General features: G+C 39.8%; 1 protein-coding gene and 1 long non-coding RNA gene across 2 annotated transcripts in view; both read left to right on the top strand.

Annotated features, from left to right (window-relative positions):
• The window catches only part of LOC121958428 (RNA binding protein fox-1 homolog 3-like), a 518,131-nt gene that overhangs the window by 168,940 nt on the left and 325,400 nt on the right, over positions 1-23,791 (top strand). The window lies entirely within an intron of this gene.
• On the top strand, positions 15,172-20,189 carry LOC121958430. Its single transcript, XR_006106850.1, has 3 exons — positions 15,172-15,830; positions 16,459-16,551; positions 20,053-20,189. It is a non-coding gene; the product is annotated as an uncharacterized LOC121958430 (long non-coding RNA).

The raw sequence follows: 23,791 nt of genomic DNA on the forward strand, positions 1-23,791 counted from the left end.
TTGCTTTTTTTCCTATCATCTCATACCAGAAAGTATGTAGCAAAGGATTTCTGTGACGTGCCGCCTGTGTGTGAGAGAGTGAGTGAGGTGACACGGCAGACAGGTTTCTATCATTTCCGACTCACGCGGCACTTAACTAATGATGCAGTGTTTTTATTGGCATTAATAAAGTAGACCCAGAGGTACTTTCCCTTTCTGCTACTGTATTAAGCGAGATTGTCAGGATTTGACTGTAGGCAATGTAGCACAAATTGTAATTATTCTTTGTGAGAAAGGTCGTGTAAAATTCACTTAAACACAGGGAGATGTCTTACAGGATGGAACCTTGTATCCCCAGAGTACCAGGAAAGCTTCCTCTGATATCGCCATTTCGAGGATGGCAAGTTTTTATTTAACTCCCACAAGGGATCACAACCACCCAACAAGTTGGGGAATTTTTTTTTTCCATCCATGGAGGGGTGTGTAACTTTTCACTGAAGTCAGATTACAGATTGACACAGCACTGATGTCATCATCAAGGTGTTTTGGGTTGTCTCAGCATTAATGCAGTACACTGTATGTGATGTGACACTGCGGTGGCTTTGCTGTGATCACACTTCAGGAAACTTTGTGCATGTGAGTGTATGCTGCATAAGATGTGAATGTAGAACTGCCAAAAACAGCTGTTCAGAAGTGAATGAATGATTATTTTTGTGACATGCCTAGTCCATCAAACATGGGATTTATATACAGTACACCACGCATACAGTTTATAGCTACTTCCAGTTGCTGATTTCAATGTTCTAAAGAAAGACAAATGATACCACACACTGTGCACGCTCCTGTACAAAAATAGAGATCCACAATACTGAAGCTACTTGCACAGCCCATTGTTTCATGTGTTGTCCAAATAATCTGACGATGCAAATGTTTCCATCTCACAGTCTTTATGCATTTATTATTGATTATTACATGTCTTTTTTTCTCTGAATTTTCCCAAGTAAAAATTAATCAAACATTCTTTACAGCAACGGAGGAAAAATTTCATTTCATTTTCTCATTCATTTTAATTACTTTCATTATACTGTCCTGTTCAATGATAGAACAGCGCTTGCTTACTTTATTCATTCAGCACTTTCCTTGTAGGATACGTTTAAAAAAAAAAAATCAAGATTTTAAAAAGTGTAAACAACACTGGAACAACTGCATAACTGAGGCCATTACACCGAAATGTGACACACTAACTCATGTGCTCATAATAGTTGATCCATTCATATTGCTTTCATGACATAAGTGAAGTCCAAACTAGTTTTAGGGATTTATTGGAAACCCTTTAGAATAAAGTTGTTTAATCCTGTGTGTTTTGTTTGTGGTGGCTCCTCTGTGGGCAAAATCAGATTACTGCCTGCACTTCTATCACTGCCACAGTGCATGCAGCAGATCTCACAGTTCTTTTTTATTTGCATTGATGGAAAAAATTCAGATTTTCTTGCGTGATTCTGCAGTTCTTCTAATCCCCCAACACAAACACACTGGCACAGGTTGGACAGAAATTTCAAGTGTGAAAAAAAACCCTCCACAGGCAGCTTCAAAAAGGAACCTCACACCTTGTTTCTCTCAAATTCTTTTATCAAAGGCTACAGAGGTCCAGTCTGTTTGATTTATTAAACAAAATATTAATTTAGAAAACAGGCCAATATAATTATAACTGTCACCTACAGCAAATAAAGTCAGCTCTCCAATTTCAGAATCTCCAACACAAAATCAAAACAAGCAGATTAATGAAATGTTGCAGAGAGATATGTGGTGCTGATAAAAGTGATTAATTGCCTTTTTTAAAGCGTGGCAACATCACATGACAGTTTGTCAAAATAAACCCAAACTGGTAATAACATTTCAGCAACTGAAGCTTCTTTTATCATCAGGTCAGTTTACATTTTAGGTGAGATGTTTATTACCATGTCATTTTATTAAAAGGTGATGGTACAGTCTTTATGACATAAAAATAATGGGGGGGGGGCTGCGGTTCAGAGGTCGAGTGGGACATCCTTTAATCGGAAGGTGATCGGTTCGATTCCCGGCTCCAGCTTGGGCAGGATACTGAACCCAAAATTGCTCCCGATGCCATGTCATTGGAGTGTGCATGCATATGAATGGTTACTACCTAGTAGGTGGCAACTTGTACGGTAGCCTCTGCCACCACTGTGTGAATGGGTGAATGTGACATGTCCTGTGAAAGCACTTTGAGTGGTCGAAAAGCGCTATACAAGTACAGTCCATGTACCATTTAAGTATGCAACATTGCAGTCTTCAGCGGTCTGTACTGGATTTTATTCATTCAGACCGGTGAGTAAAGAACAACAATGGCCCTGCCATATTTTCATATCTAGTCCACAAAGGTGAGCAAAGAGTTTTAAGTTTTACAGGCACTTCTACAGGCTGCATCACGTTTCCTTGTTTATTAAAATGATTTTATTTGTGCAAAAAATAATAATGATAGAATATAATCCAAAAAGCTTAACTTTAATATTGTTCTTTGTATTTAATTGTTTGGTGCTGTTGCCTGTGGGTTATTCCAACCAGTTCCTGTTCCCAGCTAATCAAATTGTGAAGCTTTGCCAAGGCCCCTCTGTGTCTGAGAGTGATGCACAGGGCACCCTTTAGTGTATCTATGTGACATTGTAACATGTTATTAATGTTGTGAAAACACTGCAGCTAGGTATAGGCAAAACAATGCATGGTTAGAAAAAAGATCAGTGTGTGATGACTGTACATAAATTACGTAACATTACATTAAATAAAAAAAAACAAAGACACCCCGTGCACAGTCTTGTTTCTCTCTTGGGAACCAGCTGGTGCAGGGTAACCCATGTAAATCAAAGAATTAAAGTTCCAGCGCACACCAGTTAGCTCAGGTTGACACTAATATTCTAAACAGTTTACATTAAAAACAAAGTATAGTAGCAAAATACACCTTTTGCATATCGCATCATCAGATTTGCTCTGTGCTTAATTTGCAATCAGCTTCCTCTAAATAATCACGTGCTGAATTTATTCTGTTTATATGGCAACCTTATTGAAATGTTTGTTGTACTTTTACATCAATTGTGTCTCTCCTATGAAATATAATATCTAAATTGAAATTCATTTTACACAAATTTATTGTTGATACTACTTTTATTTGTCAATATTTGTAGTGCACTTGTCTCATCCTCTGCTAATCAGGACATGGTTATTTAGAAGGAACAGCTGATGGCCGTTTCAGAATGGAGTAAATCTGATGAAGCGTTATGCCAAACTTGTGGTTTGCTCCTACTTTTGTTTTTAAACTTTAAGCTGTTAATAAAAAAGTGTCAACCTAAGTATCCTGGTGTGTTACATTTAAAAAAAAACAAAGCTGACTTTTGGTTTCTCACTTGGTGTGACTGTGGTCTTCTGGGTGAAAGTCCAGTTACTTTGACCCATCCACCTCCCCTCCTTGACGTCATTTACTCTGGCCTTCAAGTATTGCCACAGATGGGTTTTTACACAGGAGGTTTTTGAAAGCCTCGTGTGTCTCATGAAGATGCTTAAAGGTGCCTCTAGCATCAAAATCACATGCTGAGGGCCCTAGAAAAAATCATCTAGTTTAGACTCCAAACACTACAAGTAATAATATAATACTATAGAATGCTTTTATCACTTTTACATAAAAGGAGACCTGACCCCTGCTTCACACATAAGATCAACATGCAGTAAAGTCATGACCAAGAGGTTTTTTTCTATATACATTTTCACATTACAGACAGCCTTTGTATTTTTATTGATTTATTTTTGCTGTCTTGGATTGAAAGCATCTGCTGGACTTTGTGAGAATGGGGAACTCTGACCTTGTACATAAATCTAATAATTTTACAGAATGTAATAATACAATATCCTGAAATGAGAAGTCAATCAGAAAGTGTGTACAACTCAAAGTGGGAATTGTTCACATCACGTATCCACATTTTTTAAACTCCAGTTTGCACACCAAATATAGTTTCTTGTAAGGTCAAGAGTTTTTTTTTTTTTTTTTTTTTTTTTTTTCTTTTTTCATTCCTTAATAAATCCTAAAGTCAGCATAGAAAGTGATACACACATCATTTTGAAGTATACATCCACCATGTCTGGCTCGAGGCATGCTTGAGCTCTAGCCCATTTTCAGGGTTAAACATCATGTGGATTAGCAGCTCCATCACACTGTGTGAGCATATGTGTGAGTGCAAGTGTGTGCTGCCACAGTGCCTGTCATGGGATTTGGGCCTAGGGAGGAGTTTCAGGAGATTCAGCTAAAAGTGTGTACAAGAGGCTTTTTATTAATGTACAGTGTTTTGCTGGAAAGAAAGCAATACAGTATGTACTGACCTTCGCCTGATGAACCCCGCTGTACCCTAGACCTACAGGAACTTTCTAGCATGTTCTCCTTGACTGTGTGGAGTACAGGGATGCCCATCAAGTCAAGTGTGTGTTTTCAAGCTATCACTGCTCTGTTTTGACTGCTGAAGTGGGCAGGTGTGTATTGTTTAACAGCAAACCTTAAGACTTCAGCATATCGATTAAGTACTAGCTTTGCATTGTGATTCAATACAACCCATAGAGTTTAAGAACTTAAAACTCAACACAATGCATTATGGGGAGTAACTTGGAATGGAAATTCTCTTCCCCTCAGGCTCAGTTTACCCAATTTAATGTGACACTCCTGGGTTCAGTGTGCAGTAATTGCTTTAAGAGTTCTAATTGTAAGCAAGCAACCATCACAGGGTGAAGCTGCCAAAACGTTCAGATTACATTGCTTTAAAGATGCAAAAACGTGTTATTCGAGCAGCCAGCCTCCTCCCTCCTGATCCACCCACGCCACGCTGCCTTTAACTGGCTGTTGGCAAAAGAACATCTGCCTTACTACAAATGGTGTTATTTTGCTGCAGTTTAGTGTCACATTTTCCCACATTGATGTGCTACTGTTGATGGGGTTTGAATTTCCATAAATTATGAAGTAGGAAGGTTTTATTAATAACAAATGAATAAGGGAAAGTACTGAAATGAGGAAAGAAAGGAGTGAAAGACCAGAGTTGGAGTAACGATGCCACGCTGACCTCAGTCGAGCTCTGTCTCCTCCTCTGTCAAGCTGTTCATTGGTCCTCCTACTTTCTGTCTCTTTTAAGCATCTTTTCCTCTTGTCTCTCTCTCTCTCTCTGCCTCTCTCAGTTCGGTGTGGTGTACAGTACTTAATGATGGGGAGTCTGTTACTGGTGGCTGTCTGCAGATATGAAGCAAGCAGGGGGCTTTGATACCGAGTCAGCAGTCAGTGCAGTTGACATTAGCTATTCCTCTTTATCACTGCTGCTTTCTATTTCTCTGAGACACAAATATACTGTAAATAAGCACACAAAACACAAACATACACACACACACACACACACACACACACACACACACACGCACACACACACACGGTATTTACATGCACATATACATACATGCACAAAAAAATCGCTGGGATGTTGATGCATGGATATTGTATGCTCATGCACACATGCAATTGAAGATTCGTGATACATGAACACCAATGTACACATGTTTACCTGCACAATTTATCATAGATGATAACTGAAAATGTATCCATTGTTAAAACTCTGACGACGACATTATGAGCTAGTTGTGCTGCAGTGTTTCTGCATGCAAACAGACACACGCACACACACAGTGCTGAGGTTGCAGTGATCTCCTTGATGCCAGTCTCTCAACAGTAACAGTGTTAACAGTATCAGACTCTTGTCGAGAACAAAGACCTCCGGTGTGAGGGATCTAAGAACAATAAAAGGGGCTGGAAGGGAGGAAACAAAACAACTGGCCAGAACTAATGAACAGTTACAGCAAAGGTGGGAATAAGAGGGAGAAAAAGGGGAAAGAATTGTAAGAGAAAGAGAGAGCTGCTCGAGGTGCGGGTCAGGATTCGGGTGCTTACCGGAGACAAAGAAAGCGCAGAAAGGGCCAGATGATGACCAGTGTGTTTCTCTTCCTCCCATTTGTGCCCACCGGGTCATTAGTGTTAATTATTCATGCTTTACATGGAAGGCTGGAGATGGAGGGATGGTTACTTTTGAAGAGGGAACAGGGAAAGAAAGGAGCAACAGTGAAGTTCTGCGGCTGCGGCTGCTGCTTCCCCCCTACTTTCTGCTCCCCTCAGTGCGTCTGTAAGCTGATAAATAATTGAGTGTGCTGAGCAGGGGACTGCATGGTTAAGAGGAGGAGAGAGAGGGGGGCTTGCTGGACGCTAGACAGTGAAATGAGGACCTGCTCCAGAATAGAGATTGCATCCTTTAAACTCCTCTTCTGCTTGTCTCCGTTTTGATCCTCCTCAGTTGCTCTATCTGCAGCTCTAATGCTCTGATCTAAGGGCGTTTGGGATAAAGCCTTGCTCAATCCTGCTGTTGTATACTTGACTTGTGCTGGGTTAAGAGTGAGATTTTCTCCAATATAGCTATCTCACCAGCCACTCCCTTTTTAGATAGAAACATGGCACAGATTTTTTAATATGTAATCAGAAACACTTATCATATTCCTTATTTTAGAGTCAGACTATGAGGGTTGGGTCAGTGTGGAATTTTTTTCAAACCTGTTTGATATTATGCCAAACAGCGGACAGGACCAGTTTACCAAATTTTACCAGGTGACCCATTTGACTCAGCAGTGGATCCTGAGTTGAACGTAACCTCGGTGAAGTGAGGTGTCTGCACAGAGTCCGAATGATCCTGAAAGACAGCAGCCACCCCAGCCTGTTCATCCTGCTGCCGTCTGAAGATACAAAAGTATCTGCTGCCGAACCACCAGACTATAGAGCAGCTTCTTTCCCCAGGCTGTGAGACTCCTCAACTCCTCCTTTGACACCAAAAAGATGTAGCAGGATTTAGGAGCAACTTTAATTTCATTTGTTCTTAAACCACGTTTAAGAAAAATTACAATAAATCTACCTTGTACCTTGTACATACTACCCAACTGAAAGCCAGTGTCTAACTATCACATAGCATCGTGTAACATCAAACCACGTAGCCATAAGCTACGCACTGGAGATCAGACCAGAGACATAAATACCTAAAAGATGGGTAAGTAACCTACTTGCTATCTTCCTGTATGTGCAATATCACTTTTTAAAGCAGAAAATACACATTTATATTGTAATGTTTACTGGAAATTACATACAATATTACCAACAGCAAGTAACGTTAGCCTAGCTTTTTTTTTTAGCAATGGTTATTTACCTCAGCAGAAGGTTTCAGCTTTCCAGTGAAACTTTAGGAATCAGCTGGTCCTGTATGACACTACATGCTCCATTAGTAAGTTTACAAACATGATATTATACTAATCAAATATCACAATGTCATGCTGTTTATTACTAATGCAGTTTGAGTTGAATTTGGCGCTGTTACTTAGTCTACTTTTAAAATTGCCAGAACATGACATAATGACAAATATAGGTTTGTGTAAATCAAACCACTTTAAGCTCGTACACCAACTCTATTGACCACACTGCTGGTTCAGAAATGATCTACAATAAAAAAGAACAAAAAGGCCTTATTGACTGGTAAAATGGTATATCAGTGTGTGCAAAGGGGAGGAGGGATTGTGGCAGCTGGGAGATGATGCTACACAGCCACAGTGTGCCACATCTTCCATAAGCTCTCTTGATAAACTCCTGTTCTGACGCCTGACATTTCTGTGTAGGGGCCTACACACTCCATTTAGCTCAGTGACAAGCTAGCAGGCATGAAGTGTGGTTGTCCCTAGCACTACTGTTAGACAAGCTGCAGTGTCTGTGTGAATCTCTGCTCCTCTCCATATTAATTTCAGAGGCCATGTGGCGGTGAGGCGCTGGCAATCAGCCGTGTAATCCATGTAATTCTCCACTGCGAGAACAGTGTCAAAGTGTTAAATGGACAAAGTGCCACCAGTGTCCACTCAGTAATGCTTTAATTGATCCATGTTTATGGCCTCTTATTAAAGTTATACCCAAAAGCAGTGTGTAGTGATGACTGAGGCTCCAGTAAACTGCTGCTGCTTCAAATTTAGTGAGAAATACTTTTTTTATTGGAGAATTTAAGCATTCTCGCTCTGGGATTAATGAAAAATGTGTACGCTAAAAAGCCATGCAGGGTTTATGTTGTATAAAGATATGGGTTTTTTTGGCTTTTGCCTTTGTTAGAGATAGGATAGCTGTAGCATGAAAAAGGGAGAGAGAGGTGATTACATGCAGCAAAGGGCCAAGGCCAGAATCAAACCCACAGCCACTGTGGCGAGGACACAGCCTCTGTACATGGGGCTCCAGCTCTAGCAAACTTAGCTACTGGGCACCCCACCATACTCATACTTAAGATGAGAGTTCACATTTTTGGAGTTAATAAACGCTGATATACTTTGTGACAATCTAAAAATCCATCTGCAAAATACCTTTTTATTTTTCTAATTCATTACTTTTGTGTGACTAATTTCCTATCTTTCCAGCAGATTTCAAAGAAATACGTGAAAGGACCTCTTACTTTACATGTGGCCACCATGTTAATCTCTACAGATATCTGCACATGTATGTAGAATCTGTAGCCAGTGTGGTCTGGTTTCCATTTGTAGTCTGAGTAGTAATGACCAATCATGTCAACAGTAAACAGTCCAAGTAGAGAGCAGAACAAATTGGCCTAAATGCAATCTAAGAACACAGCTATGTCTGACGATGAGTTAAAATGTTTTAAAATGTATCAGCATTCATATGCAGATGTCTGTTAAAAGAGATATGACTTATGCAGAAGGGAAGTCTTTGTTCTGATGAACCAGGCACCACAGGGGTTGTATTTGGAATGTATTATATTATATATATGTATATGCATGAATATAAGAGAGAAAGTCAGTCAGATCTGGATTTGTTCAAGCACACTACAGCTGACAATGTTATCATGTTATGAAACTTTGTGGCATGCTATGCCATTTTTCTGTGGAGCTAGAAATGATTAATTCATTGGACTGACAACTGTGTTTGAACCAGTGGCTCCTTGACTGATGACGCAAATCATGAATGTTCATCGGGCAACCCTAGTTTGGAGTAAGGGTTGGATCAAGGAACAGATGTGAAGGGTCATTAAGAAATCACATCAGACCAATAATTCAGAATATGCTGTTGCATGAACATAGGCTATATAACTGTAGCTTTGTAAAATGGACTAATAAAATTAGCAACTCACCATATATAGTGTCAATATTTACAGTATGAACAATAAGACATTATGATTTTCTGCCCTCTTCCTTTTCTGCTAATCTATGTGAAATAATGTTATTAGTTTACTATTTTAGAATAAAGTACTAATATTTATTACTATTAATTACTATTATTAGTCTAATTTCAGTAGAGTTAGGGTATTTCAGTGATAAAAATCCAAACTTCTGGTGTTGGTCAAACCCTCTGGAGACCTCTCTAGCCCTCGTTTGCCTGAGATGCTTGTAATCCTTTGAGTCCTGCCATATCACAGAACAGCAGTTTTTACTGGCTGCTAGGCTCTTTGCAGCCCGTTCTTCTATTCACTGTGTGGTGTAATCTCCATGCCGATAAGGAGATTAAACAGGTGAGCAGGAGAGGGGATTTCTAGGATTTCTCCTGTGAGTACAAAAGGATATTGGTGGGAGGGAGGGATGTTACCCTAGGCTTTGGCTGTGTTCGAAATCACCCCCTATCACGGATGTAGTGCACTATATAGTGTGTTCGCCATTTTGTAGTGTTGTTCGAATTCTCCGCGATTAATTTCATCCACTATGTAGTAGAAGAGAAAACACCCACAATGCACCGCAAAATTGAGTGAACAAGCAATGTACACTACTTTGTGCTCCGTATCCCACAATGCAATGCGGTCGTGTTTTGGAAGAGGAGAAGAAGGAGACGATGGCCGCCGCACCAACCGCCGCTTTTGTATATAAATTTAAGTAACATTACAATATACACATTTGATGCGTGTAATACTTTAGTGGCGTGGTTTTATGCTTTTTAAGGGTTGCGAATTGTCATAACAAGCGGATTTGTTGGTGGAGAAGCATCCGGTTTGTTATTTGTATCTGCGAGCTAACGCTAACGCTAACGCTAAGGCTAATGCTAGGGCTTGCCGGTAGTTGCAGCTCTAGCTAGGAGCAGACACCCGCACACCCGCTCACATCTGATCATAGCGTTTTGTTCTCTTTTCCCAATTGGCGGTGTGTTAGAAAAATAAATGCTTTTCTGTGTCTTGTTCCAAGGGACTGATGAAGATGTTGAGAAGCTTATTAAGCTTCGTGTTAAGCACAACCAGCTGTTCTCCGGCCGAAGAAATGTGGCTCTGCATGGATGGGATATATTCTAGTGGTGCATATTCATCAATAAAAGAAATTTCAGAATTCATATTTGTCATTCCTGATTGAACATTACATTTGTATTTTTTAGTATGATGGTATTTATAGTTGAATAACCATGGCGCATCTGCTGACGCCACCACGTTCAGGAAATTGCCGTGTAGTGTCCGAATTCTCCTCCCGTCGTCGTTCCCTACATCTTGTATATGATGTAGTTCACTACATCATATACACGATGTAATGGATAGGGAGTGAGTGAATGAGTGGATGATTTCGAACACAGCCTTTAACACTGCAGAGGGAGAAAGAGCAAGACCAGGATGGTAGCAGAGAGATGGTAGCTGAAAGGTGTCTATGCGTGTGAGAGAGTGAAAGAAAGAAAGAATCAAAGAAAGAAAGGAAGAAAATAGGACAGAAATAAAGAAAGAAAACAGGGGAGCTGGGTGTTATCACCTGGAGCCATCATTAGCATTGTTTACAGAGGGGCCACCAGGGAAAGGTCAGCGCACTGTCATTCTCTTATCTCCTTGCTCACAGTATGCTATCAACGCAGCAACAACACTGAGTATTACGTATCTCTGACCCCAGATCAGCATTTAACTGCAGACCGGTACTTACTTTATAAAGTGTGGGCAGAGAGCCAGCTGAATGGGGGGATTGAGGGTTTGTGGTTGTTGGTTGAAATCCAGGACCAAATAGGATGGGGTGAGAAAAGTGAATGAATACTCTTTATGTGAGTGTAACTCGACACAATCTATTCTTTGCTCAAGAGCCAATAATCTTTAGAATAATGTTGGATATTCTGCACTGCAAGGATTATGTCTAATGCGAATATTCAGTTCCAAATATGGAAGCAGAATGTCCCCTGTATAATGAAGTGCATATAACAGTGTGGATTTCAGGGCTGTGAATGAGGTGCATCAAACTTTAGTTGGTGATGAAATTTGCATTTCATTGTAGTCCAAAAGTTCATCTTTGTATCTTTGTAACTATAACCGTGTTCTTCCTCTAAATTTAAACATGCTATAGCTGCCTTGCACAGATACTGTCCAAATAAATTATTATAAATATGATGGCATTGAACACTGTAAAAAACATGGGGATGGATTAGGGCAGAATTCTTCAAACTTCCACTTGGTTCCACTTAATGAGGACCTGATTCAGGATATTCGTTTGAGCTCAACCAGATCTTACAGAAATACATCAGTTTACCATAACCTCTCAATGCCATTTTATGTGATGTTGGAATGTAATGTTCAAGAATTGTGTGCTGGAACCACAGAAACACTTCCAATAAAATGTCAATTAGGATCCTTTGAACCAAATTCTCTGGTTCAACAATGTCACACAATTAGTTTAAGTAGTTTTGGTGCATAAATGCAACAATGCCATTTAACACATTATGTGCCACTAGGCATTGTGGCGTTTAGAGGTCGTGGTCATTTCAAATACTTCTGTAAGGTCCGTCTGGTTGAGCTAGATCCAAATTTAATTGCTTAGATCTCTCTCAGCTATAATTACACCCAAGCACAGATTAACCACCAGGCCGAATGGGCCAGTACCCGGGGGCCTCCGACCTCTAGGGGCCTCCAAACCCCACCAATTGCAGCATCCAGCCTTTGCTTCTTCTTAAAAAAAAATCAGATAAATACTTAAATTTATGCTAGTATCTGTGATGGAATATGAATAAATTCACACATCAAAAGTTTTATGATTACTTTGTTGCTGTGCCTGTGATGATGCGGTGAGTCATGTGAGCGTGAGAATTGGAAAGTACCAAGACTGAACGTATTCATTAATTTAGACAATGGATTTTGAAACAAATGGTGAACCAGTGGAGCAGCAAAAGGGAAGGCAAAGAGAGAAAAGGACAACAGGGAGCTTAAAATATGGAAAAATATTTCCTCAATTTCAGCTTTTTTTCCACACTTGCCTCTCTGGAAAAGAACCAGAATGTGACGTCGAGGAGGACGTATTTTTTAAGCCTGATACTAATGTGGAGGACCAGCCAGACACCGATGCAGATGGCGGAGACCCGTTTGCAGGTAGGCAAGGAGTTTAACAACCCCGCAATTTATACTCCTTATCTATTTTAGTCTTGACAGTTTAATTTACTATTTAAACCATAATTGCGCCCCCTGAAATGTCACGTTTCATATAGAATAGGTTTTATTGAGTAAACTATAGTTATTAGTTATTTATCTGTTTCAGTCTCTGCTGCCTCTCTGTCAATTCTCCTCCACTCAGGTGGGGCTTCACCCCAACTTGCACGCGCATAGCTCATATGTTTAGTTACACTCAGTCGGTGGAGGCGCACTGTCTGTGGCTCACAGTTCTTACCACTGTGTGTCCTGTTTTTCCTTTCAACGTCACAGCATCTGAACAGTGCAATGTTCAGTGGTGGAAAGTGGCTTTGTTTTAGTCTCAGTTTTAGGAAGGAGACCTTTTAAATACAACGATGCATTGCTCCGTCTCTCATCTAGCTGCTCTCCTTTTCATCAGGGGCAGATTTAGTGATTTGGGGGACTGGTGCCCCAGCCCAACTGCTTTGCATTGATTTCACCCATTCTCTAAGTGGGAATGATGGTGGGCTGTTAGCAGCTGTAGAACAAGTTATGCTGTTCTCTACATCCTTAATGTTACTAATATAGACTAGTGCAGGTGATGAAGAGTTGAAGGAAATTTGTTTTAAATTACATTTAAACACAGGACACACCACAGCTTTGATCCAACTTGGCAGTCAGAGAGGAAATACTCTTCCTGGCTCTACAAGACTGAACTTGGTAAATTTATTATTTAATTAATTAATTGATTAATTGCTGCAAATACGTAAATCCTGTTTGACAGATACAGGTGTTGTCTTTCAGCTTGTGATCACAGGCTGCGAGTTCTGTATAAACTACAGGTGATTCCAACAGATTGTAACCCATGCAAAAACCTGTAATAGTAACATCACAGTACAGTGTGTGTGTGTGAGTGTGTGTGTGTGTGTGTGTGTGTGTGTGTGTGTGTGTGTGTCTTGTGTTAATCCAGTATGTTTTTAACATGCTTTCCTTTTAAGATGCACTTCTCTTCTTTTCAACTGCATCTGATTTTAAATTGGTGAAGGGCTTTTCTATTGTGTCTGGCTTCTTTACATTTTGGATCAAGTTTATTTTAGACCAGGTGTGACCATACAGCCCAGAATGGGTAAATGTACATAGGTGATCATGTCGTCTTAGAGTGATACAGTAATTTATGAGACTGAAGTTCTGTTTTTGATGTTTTGTTTTTTATTAATTGCTACTGACCAACTCACAGTCTTAACAATAGCTTCAGGGTAAAAAAAAAAAAAAAAAAAAAACACACTCTCTTAACTGATTAGTTTTAAGCCACTTAAAAAAGGTTCCACTTAGAGAAAAAACCCGATATCAGTTTAAGTATACACTCAGTGTTGCCAACTTGGCGACTTTGTTGCTATATCTAGCAACTTTCCAAAAACCCCTTGGCGACTTAATTTGTCAAAAGCGACCAGCGACAAATCTAGCAACTTTTTTCTGGTCATTTGGGGAATGATTGTGTTGACAAAGCAAATCTAGCAACTTGTATTGACAAAGCTTCAGCAAAAAGCATCTAACACATCCCGCGCTGCGGTTCACATTATAACCAAGCTCACAAGAGCCGAGTACAGAGAGGACAGCTGCCTTCTCCTTGTTACCACTCACACAGCACTCATGTGGCCAGTCTGACCAGCAGACCCGCAGTCCTGCAGCAGACTTCGTGACCGCTCTGCATATTATGCAGATTAGTTGATGACATCATCTAGTGACTTCTAGTGACTTTTGGGAGAGCCAATAGCGACTTCCCTGACAGAGGAGTTGGCAACACTGTATTCAGACAGCCCTTACCAACAGGGATTTGAAGCCATGATATTAAAACCACCAGACTCCAAAAAGTACAGTTGCTGCTCTACCACATGGATCTATTATAAATCTGGATAAAGGTGTGGAGACGGGGCCTCGTTCATTCCTATGAGAGCTGCTAACTGGTCCATAGAGCATCCGAAGTGATTAACGACAGCCGAACACGGCCGATTGCGACTGAGTGTACCCGAGCACTGACTCTGACTCACAGCGGTGCTGTCAGTTTTAATATTTAGTTGATAATCAGATAATGGTATATCTATCTCTGTATACACACACACACACACGCATAAATCAAATCAAAACAGAATCAAAATTTGTTGTGCCCACAAAAAATGTATTAAACGGTGGTGCCTTGTAATATTGCCCCGTGCATTATTACACAGTTCAACTTTAAGTAAATACTATGTTCAGTACCGGTTAATAACTGTCACTAGTCCTCCGTGCTGCTCACTGATATGGACCGTAGACTGTATATACGGTCTCTGACACAGACACGGTAAGACGTCCATATGTTTTACAACCAACAGCATATGGATGTGTTGTAAGATGGTAAAAATGATGAATTATGATTCAAAAATATCCATTACTACGGCCGGCAAGAAGCCTGTGTTGTGTCAGGGACTCCAAGAGTTACATGCGCGTGCACAAGGTGGAGTCCAGCGGGTCCGATGCGCGTTCATTTTATGTCTGGAGAAATATCCCTATATTTGGAAAATGGCGCATTTTACGTCTTTAGGACTTAATATTTTTAACAATGATTAGTAAAAAATGCGCTCTGAAAAGTCAACATGTCTCAAAAAAAACGATCCAGTGATTTAAGGAAATTTGTAAATTTAGCTTCAGAGAGTGGCGCACTTCCTGGGGGCTTGCTCTGCCACTGCCTCCATCAGCTGTTATATAAGTCAAACTGGAGGAAGTAATAGTAATTTTAAGGTCGCTAAAATATGTTTTGCTGTAGCTGCTTATCTGCTGGTAGAGTTTGTTTATCAATGATGTTAACGGAGACATATTATGCTTCTCCTGCTTTTTCAACCTTTTAATTGTGTTACAATGTTGGATGGCCATGTTAAAGAATGCCAAAGTGTTAGATACTGAGATAAGCATATGTGGGAGAAAGTCCTGGGGGCAGTTTTGGCTGCCTTCCAACGCCAGCCTTTTGTTTTGCTTTTTCTGAGCAGGACTCAGTCTCTCTAACACTAAGAATGATGTCTATAAAATAGGCACTCTGCTCCATGCTCAGGCTGCTCCCTCTCCTCCCCTCCTCCCTCTGCGCAACTGTTCTCCCCCTCCCTTTCCACCGGTCTGCCTGAGTGCGTCTCAGCTAAGAGGAGTTTCTGGAAAGTTAACTTTGTTCAGCGTCCCCATGGAGGCAAGCACTTGACAGAAATGGATGTGCTTTGTTTTCCAGCCAGCAAAAGCCAAATACGGCCATGTATGTTTGTTCATGCTATACTTAACAGAGGACTGTTTACTAAACAAGTCAAAGTAGGAAGCTGGCTATGTGGCTAAGCTAATGCTGACGGACTGTACCGTTCTGTCAATACAGTGGAGGACTCTGAAGCACAATCGGTAAGTAACATCATATCAGTGTTTTGCCTGAGTTTGTTTTGTGTCGACAGTGTGAAAAGGGGACGTGAATACAGTGCTAATTAACGTAGTAACCAGATAATACAGATGTGGATTGACTTCCGCATTATTTTATAGACATGCAACGTGCATTAAGATATGTATTGAGCTGTTTTTTCACCAATGTCTCCTAAAAAAATGTAGCATTGTTTTCTCAGCTGCTGACCTTATGTGATCATTCCTCAGACTTACATTGCCTACATACATATTACACGTTATTCAGTGATAAATCTGTGCTATTTCTGTGCCAACTTTCAAACAGAAAACATGAAGCACAGTGAGAAAGGAAAGGTAAAGAGTAATACTTGTAATATTCCAGTGTTATCATTAATATTTCAGGTAGGAAACTGATAATTTAAAACAAGATTAGCTTTTACTTTTCTTGAAAAATCCTGCTAAAATACACTGCAAGTAAATAGAAACAGAAACATAACATATATATGTGGTTTGGCTCTTTTTTTTTTACCAGTAAAAACATTTTCACATGGACCAAAGTGTTTTTTAAAGCATACACACTATCATGTTTCCCATCAAAAATTATTGTTTTAATTGTGTGTTTTTCCAATTACAGTACATCACAACATATGCCTTCCACTGCAAAGCTTCCCAAAAAACAAGAAGAGACAATGCACTGCAAATCCTGTGGAAAATTAGCCAACATTCAGTAAGTAATAAACAAAGCTTTTATTATAAATATTCAAGTATAAAAAAAACAACAAAAAACCCCAACTGTTATTATTTGTTTTTAAAAATTGCACTTCTGTCATTCAACATTGTAGTCTTATTCTAATACAAACCCCAATTCCAAGTTGGGACATTGTGTAAAACATAAATAAAAATAGAATACGATGATTTGCAAATCCTTCTCAACCTATATTCAATTGAATACACTACAAAGACAAGATATTTAATGTTCAAACTGAGAAACATTTTTTTTGCAAATATTCACTCATTTTGAATTTGATGCCTGCAACACATTCCAAAAAAGCTGGGATAGGGGTATGTTTACCACTGTGTTACATCACCTTGCCTTTTAACAGCACTCAATAAGCATTAGGGAACTGAGGACACTAATTGTTGAACCTTTGCAGGCTGAATTATTTCCCATTCTTGCTTGATGAATGACTGCAGTTGCTCAACAGTCTGGGGTCTCCATTGTCGTATTTTATGCGTCATAATGCGCCACACATTTTCAGTGGAAGACAGGTCTGGACTGCAGGCATGCCAGTCTAGTACCTGCACTCTTTCACGACGAAGCCACGCTGTTGTAACACATGCAGAATCTGGCTTGGCATTGTCTTGCTGAAATAAGCAGGGATGTCCCTGAAAAAGACGTTGCTTGGATGGCAGCATATGTTGCTCCAAAACCTTTATGTACCTTTCAACCTTAATGGTGCCTTCACAGATGTGGAACTATCTTGGGCACTAACACACCCCCATACCATCACAGATGCTGGCTCTTGAACTTTGCGCCGATAACATACTGGATTGTCCTTTTCCTCTTTGGCCCGGAGGACATGACGTCCATGATTTCCAAAGACAATTTGAAATGTGGACTCGTCAGACCACAGCACACTTTTCTACTTTGCGTCAGTCCATTTCAGATGAGCTCAGCCCCAGAGAAGCTTATATGGCTTTTGCTTTGCATGGTAGAGATTTAAATTGCACTTGTAGATGTTGCGATGAACTGTGTTAACTGACAATGGTTTTTCCAAAGTGTTCCTGAGCCCATGTGGTACTATCCTTTACAGAATGATGTTGGTTTTTAATGCAGTGCTGCCTGAGGGATCGAAGGTCAATCTTTTGATGATATTATGGACTGTAGACTATTAAATTCCTAAACTCCTTGCAATTGTACATTGAGAAACGTTGTTCTTAAACTGTTGGACTATTTGCTCACGCAGTTGTTCACAAAGTGGTGAACCTTGCCCCATGCTTACTTTCGGGGATGCTCCTTTTATACCCAATCATGACACTCACCTGTTTCTAATTAACCTGTTCACCTGTGGAATGTTCCAAACAGGTGTTTTTTGAGCATTCCTCAACTTTCCCAGTCATTTGTTGCTCCTGTCCCAGCTTTTTAAAAAATAAGTGAATATTTGCAAAAAAACAATAAAGTTTATCAGTTTGAACATCAAATATCTTGTCTTTGTAGTGCATTTAATTGAATATAGGCTGAAAAGGACTCGCAAATCATTAGGGCCCGAACACCGAACGGTGCGAGGACCCTCTTGAAACTGAAGGAATTCTTATTAGGGCCCCAGCACCGAATGGTGCGAGGACTCTCTTGAAACTGTAGGAATTCTTATTATTAGGGCCCAAGCACCGAACGGTATCTAATTTGCATGTTCTGCCACAAACCAGGAAGTAAACAGGAAGTGGTATGTAACTCTGCTGTAAATGGTCCAATATGACCCAAACTTCACATGTTTGATAGGAGTCCTGCCCTGAACACATCTATATGACAATTTTATGCGATAATGAGTGCGCCACCTATTGGAAGAAGAAAGGCAAAGTTTTACAGTGAGATGTCCAGCTCCTAGCAGGTTGACTCGATTGATCTCAAAATGGAATTGAAAGGCGTTAGCGGTGTCAGGTGGACAATTTCAATGTTTCGACATGACATCAAAAACTGTTGTAACTTCGCCCCAGATGGTCAGATCTTTACCAAATTTCACAGATTTGATTCCAGGCCTGAAGACATCTGCAGTGCAATTTTGAATCTTACTCATAGCACCACATATTGGTAGCAGGGGGTTACTTTTTTTACTCTTTGATTTTTCCCCTGTAGCAGGTTAACTTAATTGACCTCACGCGATTGCCAAAGTTGCGCATTAATCGCCATAAAACTGGAAGCACTTTGTGAGGTGCAAAGCATACACCAAAACTCACCAAACGTGGCACACACATCAGACATCCTAAAATGTGATATCTGATGTAATTCTTTTTTCACTGATGTGAAAAAAAAATGGCTCTGTAGCACCCACTACAGATTTCAACGAAGCAGCCCCTGTGGAACATTTCACCTAGAGCTACAAAACTTGGGAGGCATGTGTCACAGCCCAAGACTTTGATTTTGGTGTGTTTTTGTCAATTTTCAGGGTTCACAATTTTCCGATCTTCTCCTACAGATTTCATCCGATTGATTGATCTAAACATCCTCTCAGAAGGCCCTGCACATCAAAAGTTATTACATTACATATAACATTTCCATGTCTCGCCATTAACCAGGAAGTAGTTTATAACTGAGGGTCATGGTCCAATATGCACCAAACTTCACGTTTGATGACTGTCTTGCCCTTAACACATCTACATGACAACTGTTACCATTACTTTCAGCGCCCCCTACTGGCAACAATAAATGTCATGGAAATTACATGCTTTCTTCTTTGATGGACTGCTCCTACAGATTTTATCCGATTGACTTCAAAACTGGTGACAAAACCTTTTAGACCTTAATGATGCCTCCCTCTGAAGTATAGGTTTATCATGAATGCTGTCGCCATGGAGACCCAGTGGTTGCCGGCAAAGAGGAAGTTATTGTAACTTCACCTTGCATCGACCGATTGGCCCCAGATTTCCAAGATGTGGTCAGGCTGCAGCCCTTATCACATCAACAAGTCACTGAACTATGATACTCACTGAGCCACCTACTGGCAAAATGAAGAACGCCTTGTACCACAACTATCTTTTGATTTTCATGAAATCTACATGTTTTGGTCTACAAATGATGTAGACCAAGATGGCATAGATTTTGTGTGTCCAAAGGAAGTAATTCACCATGTGAAATATCTGACTCAAGGGTTCAGACTTTCTCTATACTCTTTCAGACTTTCACTGAAATGGATGATTACGTTACTCAGAGTCCTGCCAGTAGCCTCGACTTGCGTTGGGGTTCGAGGGGCCGTTCATCGCTGCTTGCAGCTTTAATTGTATTCTGTTTTTATTTACCTTTTACACAACGTCCCAACTTCATTGGGATTGGTTTGTAAATAAACATTAAAACAGTAAAACAAAAAATAAAAGTCACAATGTAAACATATTTTTCAGAGTATGTCAGTGACTTGATGGGCCTGTGTTTGAGGAGATGTTTGAGGAGCCCTGCAGATACACAGATGAGCTCAAACAAATCCCCATCTCAGAAAACCTCTGTGTCCAATTCCAGAAACTGTTGAAGGAAGAAGTCATTACAAGGCAAGACATCATATCTGGCATACAACACAAAAAGGGATGACGATCCTCACACGTCTTCCCAGGTATCTCTAACACCAGCTAATAAAGCTGCAGTATGCAAGATATCTGGAACATCTGAAAGAGAGAGAGGACATTATCATTAGACGAAATAATTAGCGTCTTCCTTTTTTCTGTTCTACAGATTTTTCTGAATCCAGTGTGAAAATTCACAGATGAAGACAAGTATGACCTGTGAACAGTGTTGTGGGTGTGCAGTAAAAGCAACATGTTAGAGCAGTACTTTACATTTAAGCAGTAATTGAGTAATTTAACTGTATAACAGATTTGTGGTAATATTACTGCAGTTGCTACATGTAGTTACTACACGCAGTTACTATGTGCAATAATGTGTTACCACCTGATAGAAAGTGTTGATATTTTCTCAGCATTTTTTATTCCTTTGGCATTTTTAATGCCTTGCTGGACTTCTGCAGTTTTTTGAGTGAAAGTAATGCAAAAGTAGTGTAATGCATTTCTCTGCACAGGAAGTAATATTGAAACAAAACTTCCCTTTAAAATGATAATTAATAGTAATATGTACTGCATTATATTTTGGAAGTTAGTTGCTCAACACTGCTTGTGAAAGTTCAAAAGAACACAGCTGTTAACCACATTTGTTTGTATTTTAATGTTCTTATCGATACAGTGTGCATTATATTGTCAATAAAATAATTTATTTTTCCTGATTGAGGTGATTTTCTTGTATCGACACTGGGGATCATGTGTTTGTACAGATAGAGGAGAAAGAAAATTATTAAATGTTGTAACACGGTTTTTATGACAAGAAAAAAAACTTACTCTTCTTCTGTTCTCACACATCCACGGTCTGCTCTATGTATGCTGTGGATGTTTTGTGGACATTCAGTTTGGTTTTAGGCCAGGATGGTAGGATTTGGCTTTTGGTTCTTCTTACAACCTAGTGTGGAAAAAAAGAAAAAAGAATTTTGAAATGAACAGATATACTCAAGAATGAGCATAGATAATTTCTCACTATTTTGTGTAACAGGAGTGATAATTATACTGTTGGGAAAAAAACAAATACATGTTCTCTGATCTAACAGATATTAATGTCCTCTTAAAATGAATAGCATTTATAAGGGGTTTAGTGTGTTGAAAAATAATTTCAGAATACTTTCTGGTATAGATATTAGCCTTCATTGATTCCCCCAAAATAACAATGCCAGCTTTGATAACTGGTATATTCCACAAAGACAGTGACAATATGTCTTTACAACAAACATTTTCAAGTAAAAAGTAATCTACTGTAGTTTATATAACAAAGTTGTTATGCTCAAGCGACAAAATTCCAAACTACTTTTTTTCTGTAAATGTAGCTTACACATTCTCACAAATCAGTCTACTTAAGCAGGTGTTCAGTGCACTCCTGCGTGATAATCAACGGTGGTGCAGAAACACAGTTCATCGTTGTTTGTCAACAGCAGAGGAAACATTTTACACAACTTTACCTTCGGTATTTCTTTTTCACTTCACTCGGCATCTTAGCGTATTTTCCACACATACACCTAGTAACAAGGGAATGTATTAGAAACTAAGTAAAAGCGGAAAGCAAGTAAAAGAAAAAATCCACCATATGGTTCAACAGTAACTCTGATAACTGTTTACTCACCAGGCAAAGGCTGTTTGCATAAGTCTCTGTTGCTGCGGAGGTTCCTGCTGCAATCTTTCATTATCCGGACCGGATTCAGGATCCAACATGTGAGACCGCGTCTCGAAGGTTACCATGTCCAAGTAACAACAACAAACTGTGGCTTCGAAATGGTGTACTGTTTTGCAATATGCTGAGCCAGGCATGGCTGGTTTCCGGTTTTTGAAAGCAAAAGCAAACAATAGTAAAACGGCTACTGCATAGCATCCATTTACAGTTTGAAATAGAGTAAACAAGTGATATATACAGAAAATAGTGATGAAGGCTTACCAGTGAGATGAATAACGTCTTTGTTACGATTTGAAGTGACCAGATGTACCGCCGTTACGTTTGCATTACAGCCAAGTTCCCCCAGTATCAATTTAGCTTTGCTTGGGACACGCGCTATTATCCTCTTTATTCTGTCTCAATCACACGGGGTGCCCTTTTAAACTTGCTGATTGTATCTTGTTCATGTGAGCCAAGCCCATGCTAGTTTGGTTGGATCATGAACCATATCCCCTTTAAGGTACCCAAATATTTTTAATAAAATACATTAAAATTTGCTCATGTCTCCTGTATAGTTGTACTCTTATTGGCGTACATTGGTATGTGGTTTACCTGGTAAAAGTAATTTAAATGACCTTAAAAGATAAAAATTTGATTTTGGCAAGGCCATATTAATAAACACTAGGGCAAGCCAAGGACTCCATCTGGTGGCTTTGGTCTGCCCAGCTGTGTGATGGCTGGGCTCGAGCCACTGGTGGCACGACAACGACAGTTGCCCTCTCCACCATTGTTCCCTCGGATTGGTAAACGTTGGCACAATGGATTGTGGGAAACAGTAGGCCAGGCAGACTGGTCTGATGTATAATGAGGATTTTTTCTGAATCAGTATTACATCCAGGTATATCTGGCATACTGTGGATTTCGCTTTTGTTCGCATATTACATACTACATTTTGACCAAATCAGTGCGTACGACTAGTATAGTAGGCGGTTTCTAACATAGCCTGCGTTAGTTTGTCTGTTTACTGTTTGCAAACAGAACTTCCGCATCGACAGAGGCAGGGGAGGGAGTGTTCGTCTTTTCTTGCCTCTTCTCGGATGGCTTCGGAAAGCCAACCAATCAGCGAAGTGGGCAGGGTGGGTGGCGGGCACGAGGAGGAGTAAGCTGAAACAGACCATCTTAGAGCTCTGCTGAAAACAGGGCTCAGATAGACGATTTCAGAGACAGTTTTCTGGAGATCTGGAGAGTTTTTTGGATAGTGAATGATACAAAGCTGCTCCACTGGAGTTCAAAATCAATATTCAAGATACTGAAAATGGGCATAACATGTCCTGTTTAAGAAAATAATACAGTTCATGAAATAAGCACAACCAAAATGTCAGATAGGATGGACCACCATGTTTAACTCTCTATCTTTATATGTTCCAGATATGACTGAAAATTACAACAGAAATAAACACATTTGCCATACTTACATGTCTTCACAATTCAAAAAAGTTGCCAGTTTTCTACCTGGAAGTGACTTTTGTTGTTAGCGTGGCATCATGGATTTTCGACCAATTTAACTTCAGTCTTTAACTGTAGAATTTGGAACTGGAGTTGATATATTATAAAATAATATATATTTTTTGCTATTTAGTGGTGTGTATATGTCATCAATCCTCTTTTGACACAGCAGTTCCTCGACTTGGCAGCTCCCACAGGCCAACAGTAAAACACTAATGAGAAATTTGTGGAACTGTGAACCAGTATGTTCAACTTTCACCGTCACTGTATAAATACGGGTTAATGTTAGATTAAGGGGGGGGAGTAAACTGTTGGACATGTTGGAATGGCGCAAGCTGTTTGAAACATGCTGGAGGAAAGACTGCTATCCTCAGTGGGCAGGGTCATAATCCTTTTACTCACCATCCTGAGATACATCAGTTTTATCTGTGATTGGCGACATGTTGTAATTAGATCAGATTTGATTGGACGCTTAATAGATCTGGTCATGAATTTATTGAACAAAATGGTT

Source organism: Plectropomus leopardus, chromosome 19, assembly GCF_008729295.1.
Source record: "Plectropomus leopardus isolate mb chromosome 19, YSFRI_Pleo_2.0, whole genome shotgun sequence".
Taxonomy (NCBI): domain Eukaryota; kingdom Metazoa; phylum Chordata; class Actinopteri; order Perciformes; family Serranidae; genus Plectropomus; species Plectropomus leopardus.